Raw genomic sequence first — 6,116 nt, 5'->3', positions numbered from 1 at the left:
ACAAATAACAAGCGTTATTAAAAAGGTCGAATACAATTGTCATTTATAAAAATGTGCGCATATAAAATTGACAAAATTAACGTCAATACTAAAAAAACACACACAAATATTTCTCAAAATATTTCGTTAAATAAAGTTCACCCATTAAAAATCAGTGTCCCTTATAGCAAAAGCCAGAATCTCAACGCTAGATGCGGTGTGGTAACATAGGTTTAACGAGATACAAATGCTCGTTTTTATTTGTTTGTGGAACAATATATTCCATTTTAATTTCATGAAACGATATCTACCGGTAGTCATACGAAATCTTTGTTATCTGACGTTGAAATGTTGGCTATTGCTATGATTGAGACGGATAAAACGCATATAACAACCGACTATATGCAAGCGCGAGTTTGTTAATATATATTTTTTCATTAAAGTATCGACTTATAATTTCTTTTCTGCTAAATATATAATTTACTGCTACGCAATTAAGGTATTTAACGGGTACCGGCAAAAGTAAACTCCGCTAGTACGTGTAAAAATTGTACATTTTACTGCAGTGTACAAAACACCATCATGAACATAAGCAATCACAATAGGGTAAAAAATACTTTCATCAAGTAAATTAAATACATGTATATGCATTGATCATAAAATGCTATATTTTTATCACTCCTTATTACTAGAAAAGAGATTTCAATATACATGCAAAGACAGTTCAATTTGCATAATAAATATGCAGGCATTTTCCGTTTATATGCTAAATTGTATTTATATTGTCATTCAATGTAAACGAAACGAAAATTCATTCAATGTACAAGAAAATTACCACAATATTTAAAAATATAGTAATGTCTTCCGCTTTTTAGGGATTTGTTTTATAATTGATTAAATGCACCTCTGACACTATCGATCGCTGATGAAAATAAACACTATCCACACCACTTATAATTATAATAAAATTAATATAGATCTATGTTTTATTAGTGTTGAAATATAATGTATTCAAGTCTTATTATCAGAAAGAATACGGCTACCGGGTAATTTATTGCTTTGTGGAATTGTCAGTATTTAGTCTTCCGATCACGTTTACTCTATGCTTATAATAACTTCGTATTTTTATGAAGAGGAAATTTAATTTGTGAATATACATTTATTTGCTACTAAATATGATATATTTGCACTATTTTTTAAGAATATTAATGTTCATTTGGTTTTTATTATCTACCTATTGACTAAACGAAAGCCCTTCATACATGTTTTACGTTACTGTAACCAGTATTTTGCCAACCAGTGAGTGCGCGGAAAATCCCGAATGTAAATTATAACAATTGACTCGTCTATTGCTATGATTGAGCCGGATAAAACGCTTATAATAACCGACTATATGCAAGCGCGAGTTTGTTAATATATTTTCTTTCATTAAAGTATCGACTTATGTTTACTTTTCTGCTAAATGTATAATTTTTCCATTTATTACGTAATACTTGTAAAAACATGTTACGTTTCTTTGTGTATCAATTTACTTCCTTTTTCATTTCTTGCAAGACCAAAAGCCAATGAAAACAAAAGCCGCTGGGAACACTCTCAAAACAAAAGATACTCAAACAAACAAAAATGACTTCATTATGTTTTAACGGTTCGTTAACAAGACCTTATAAATTATAACCTTATAAATTATAACAAAACTGTATAAGTTTATATAAAGCGTGTTGCACGTTTCAACAAGAAAACCAATGTCTATAAATGGTATTTATCTTACATTAAAAAAATAACTATTATTTATCTCACAGCCGCGACCTTCCCGCGTCATCCGCGTTTACAGTGCTCGAAAGTAAACTCGCTTGCACTAGGGACCTATACAAACATTTGTTTGTATACGTCCCTGTTTGCACTAATAATACGCAAGGGACGCAGAAACAAACAAAAAAAATCTTATAAAAGCATACAATAAACACCAAAGATACGAAATGCACGCAAAAATCGCCTGGATGTGGTGCATGCCTTTTGCCCATCAACTACCTCGGCACGTGTACATGTATCTGGCTGCTCCACTGCACAGTAGGCAAGTATCATATAATTTTATGTACAATTATTTTCACATCGTATCCGATAACGATTTAAAGAAATTTTCTAAGATCTGAGACCTTAAAAACTGACGGCCATATTTTGAATTTTTTTATAAATCTTAGGGTGTTGGTGGAAGATCGTTCAGTGAAAATGCAAATGAACTTATTTTATAAAGACAATCAACGGTTTATGATTATTACATTTTTTTATTACATTCGTAGTAGTATAACTCCCCTTAATCGGTTGGGACGTTTATTTTTTAATGTGCAAGATAGTCACCATATGAATATTTATGTATGTAATTTGTTAATCCGATCATTGGTTTCTAAAAAGAGCACTTTAAGAATTTGATGGTGTCACACAAAGACACTTTTCCTTAAAATAAATTCAAATCCGAGTATCTTTTTCTAAGATTTCAAGGTTTTCATGTAATGTGCTGTGACACACATGATGATGTGAGAGACATGACATTACACGGAACGGATATCAAACTAGGGATGCCGATGTGAGTGACATGTCATGTTGTGGGACAGACATCAAACCAGTGTGGCAGATGTTAGTGACATATCATGTTCTATGACAAACATTAAGCCAGGGTAGCCGATGTGACATGTTATGTACTGGGACTTGAATCAAAAAGGGAAGCCGATGTAAGTGACATGTCACGTTCTGGGACGGCAATCAAACCAGCGAAGCCGATGTGATTGACATGTCACGTTCTGTGACGGCCATCAAACCAGGGAAGCCGATGTGTTTTACATGTCATGTGCTGGGACGGATATCAAACCAGGCAAGCCGATGTGAGTGACATGTCATGTGCTGGGACGGATATCAAACCAGGCAAGCCGATGTGACATGTCATTTGCTCAGACGTAAATCAAACCAGGGAAGCCGATGTGACTGACATGTCATGTGCTGAGACAGATATCAAACCAGTGAAGCTGATATGAGTTACATGTTATGTGGTTGGACGGATATTTAACCAGAGAAGCCGATGTGAGTGACATGTCATGTGCTGGGACGGATATCAAACCAGGGAAGCCGATGTGAGTGACATGTCATGTGCTGAGACAGATATCAAACCAGGGAAGCTGAGAAGAGTTACATGTTATGTGCTGGAACGTATATCAAAGCAGCGAAGCTGATATTAGTTACATGTTATGTGCTGGGACGGACATCAAACCAGGGAAGCCGATGTGAGTGACACGTCTTGTTCTGTGACAGACATCAAATCAGGGAAGCCGATGTGAGTGACATGCCATGTGCTGAGACAGATATCAAACCAGAAAAGCTGCTATGAGTTATATGTTATGTGCTGGGACGGATAGCAAACCAGGGAAGCTGATATGAGTTACATGTTATGTGCTGGGAAGGACATCAAACCAGGGAAGCCGATGTGAGTGACATGTCTTGTTCTGGGACGGACATCAAACCAGGGAAGCCGATGTGAGTGATGTGTCTTGTTCTGTAACAGACATCAAACCAGGGAAGCCAATGTAAGTGACATGTCATCTGCTGGGAAGGACATCAAACCAGGGAAGCCGATGTGAGTGACGTGTCATCTGCTGAGACGGACATCAAACCAGGGAAGCCGATGTGAGTGACATGTCATCTGCTTGGACGGACATCAAACCAGGGAAGCCGATGTGAGTGACATGTCATCTGCTGGGATGGACATCAAACCAGGGTTGCCGATGTGAGTGACGTGCCTTGTTCTATATGACAGACATCAAACCAGGAGAGCCGATGTAAGTGACATGTCATGTGCTGGGAAAGACATCAAACCTGGGAAGCCGATGCGGGTAAAATGTCATGTTCTGTGACGGACATCAAACCTGGGAAGCCAATGTCAGTGACATGTCATGTTCTGTGACGGACATCAAACCTGGGATGCCGATGTGATTGACATGTTCTATGACGGACTACAAACCAGGTTAGCCGATGCAAGAGATAATATTTCATGGGATGGGGCATACATTAAACCAAGTTTGCCTTCATTAGTGACATATTACTTGATGTCACAGGCATCAAATCAATATACTTATGTAAGATGGAATGTGATGCGATACAAGAGCTGTCAGAAGACAGCGCGCTGGACTTTTTAAGTGCTTGACAGTATAACGTAAGCCATCATGGAGATATTGTTCATATTCAATAAGGTCAATGTAATATAGTCATATTCTAAGTGGAAGAGGACCAAAATTGAAACATATTGATGATGCAGATCACTTATGTTTTAAAGAAGTTGTACTTTATAGACGATTCTTAGTTCACATATATTTTCCACAATCTAGTGAACATTTGTAAAGACATCAAACAAACTAATAAGATTTTATTTTAAGTTTGATAGCAATAGCTTGGGTGGGATGGTTGGACGGTTCTTTAAAAATAAAATAAAAAAATATTTGTGTTTTTTTACCATGTTTCCAAAAAAAAATTATTTTTGGGTGGGGGTGGGGGGATTGGAGGGGAACGGAGAGGGAGTATAATGTGGGTGTGTGGTCATTTATTAGATGAGCTTTCAAAAATAAGAAAAACAAAGAAATATTTTATTTATTTATTTTTTATATTATTTTTTTTTTTGGGGGGGGGGGGGGGGGGGTTCTTGGGTGGGGCATGGCGGATAGTTTGGGTGGAGTCCATTGTATATGTCAGGTAAGTGTTGTTTTGTCAAAGTATGAATCAATTCTGATCATAAAGAAGTTACGGCAATTTAAGAAGAAAAGAGGATCTAAACACAAAATTTAACAAAATATTTAAAGGCACTAAGACAAAAAAGGGCCATTATACAGTTAAAAAGCCAACCAGAGTTATGGAACTTGCCCTGTACAGTCCCCTCAATAGTTAGTGAGTTTTCCAAGTATGAAAGCAATAGCTATGATACTTTAGGAGTAAAATGGACCAAAACACAAAACTAAACCAAATGTTCAATTATCCAAGTATAAAAGGGGCCACAATTCTGTCAAAATGCCAGTCAGAGTAACATAACTTTGCCTTCACAGTCCCCTTATGATAGTTAGTAAGTGTTGCAAGTATGAAAGCAATAGCTTTGATACTTTAAGAATAAAGAAAACCTAAACACAAAACTTAACCAAATTTTCAAGAATAAAAAGGGAACATAATTCTTACAAAATGCTTGATGCAGTTGTCTGCTCTTGTTTATAGATTGGGGTCATGTTGGTAAAGAAGTTTGCAAAATATGAAAGCAATATGTCAAGGGAGATATAAAATATTTAAGGTGGTACGCAAACTTTAACATACCAATGCTCACGATTACCCGCCGAAGCCGGGGTGAGTAGGATAGCTCAACTAATATATATATATATATATATATATATATATATATATATATATATATATATATATATATATATATATATAGCTATATAAGTAAAATGTAATAATCCAGATTGTGAATATTATATAATAAAAGTAAAAATAGTGTCTGGGATTTTAAATATATATTGATTTAGCCTGGATTTTAAATATATATTGATTTAGCTAAATCAATATATATTTAAAATCCCAGACACGTGTTTTTACTTTTATTATATATATATATATATATATATATATATATATATATATATATATATATATATATATATATATATATATATATATATATTCAAGCTTATACAAGGCATAACAAAATTGTCTATCTAGCATCTAACAAAGAAAAGGATAAGCCTAACACTGCTCCTACAAGACGTCTGTTTGGTTTAGATTTTGGCTTGTGTTCATGATGTTGGTTAAGAATCACAATATTGATAAGCAATAGGGATAGGACAAATACTGAACAAGAGCTGTCAGATGACAGCGCGCTCGACTATTCGAGTGCTTGACAGTATAACGTAAGCCATCATGGGGAAATTGTTCATATTCAATAATTTATTAGACGATCTTTCAAAAAAAAAACAAAAAAAAATTTTTTTTGTTTTTTTTGGGGGGGTGTAGGGAGGTTGAGAGGGGGGGTATAATAATGTGGGGTGTGGTCATTTATTAGACGATCTTTAAAAAAAAAAAGGAAAAAAAAAATATGGGGGGTAGGGGGGGTGAGA

Source organism: Dreissena polymorpha, chromosome 1 (assembly GCF_020536995.1).
Source record: "Dreissena polymorpha isolate Duluth1 chromosome 1, UMN_Dpol_1.0, whole genome shotgun sequence".
Lineage (NCBI taxonomy): Eukaryota > Metazoa > Mollusca > Bivalvia > Myida > Dreissenidae > Dreissena > Dreissena polymorpha.
The sequence above is the reverse complement of the archived record's forward strand: the minus strand, read 5'-3'. Positions refer to the sequence as shown.